Source organism: Plasmopara halstedii, assembly GCF_900000015.1.
Source record: "Plasmopara halstedii genome assembly, contig: Scaffold_3060, whole genome shotgun sequence".
Lineage (NCBI taxonomy): Eukaryota > Oomycota > Peronosporomycetes > Peronosporales > Peronosporaceae > Plasmopara > Plasmopara halstedii.
Window position 1 is genome coordinate 2526651 of NW_020189964.1, and position 573 is coordinate 2527223.

The window sequence follows — 573 nt, forward strand, 5'->3', positions numbered from 1 at the left end:
TTCGACGACGACAAATGCATCCAGACGTTCGTCACGATGTCAGAAGCTGCGATATCATATCATCTGTTATCTTAATTGCTTGCAGAGGTGCTACAGCGTATTTGAACTACCTAGACGTATCTTTTTAAGCGGCACCAACGGCAAACGGCAAAAATATTTAGACGTTGTTCACATTGTCAGCAGCTGCGATGTCATGTCTCATGTTTGTCTAAGTACTTTAAGATGCGCTTGGCGTGTTCGAACCACCTAGACAATTCATGTTGATGCATCGACGACGGCAAATGCATCCAGACAATCGTCACGATGTCAGCAGCTGCGATATCATGTCACCTGTTATTTTAATTGCTTGCAGAGGTGCTACAGCGTATTTGAACTACCTAGACGTATCTTCTTAAGCGGCAACAACGGCAAACGGCAAATATATTTAGACGTTGTTCACGTTATCAGCAGCTGCGATGTCATGTCTAATGTTTGTCTAAGTACTTTAAGATGCGCTTGGCGTGTTCGAACCACCGAGACAATTCATGTTGATGCATCGACGACGGCAAATGCATCCAGACAATCGTCACGATG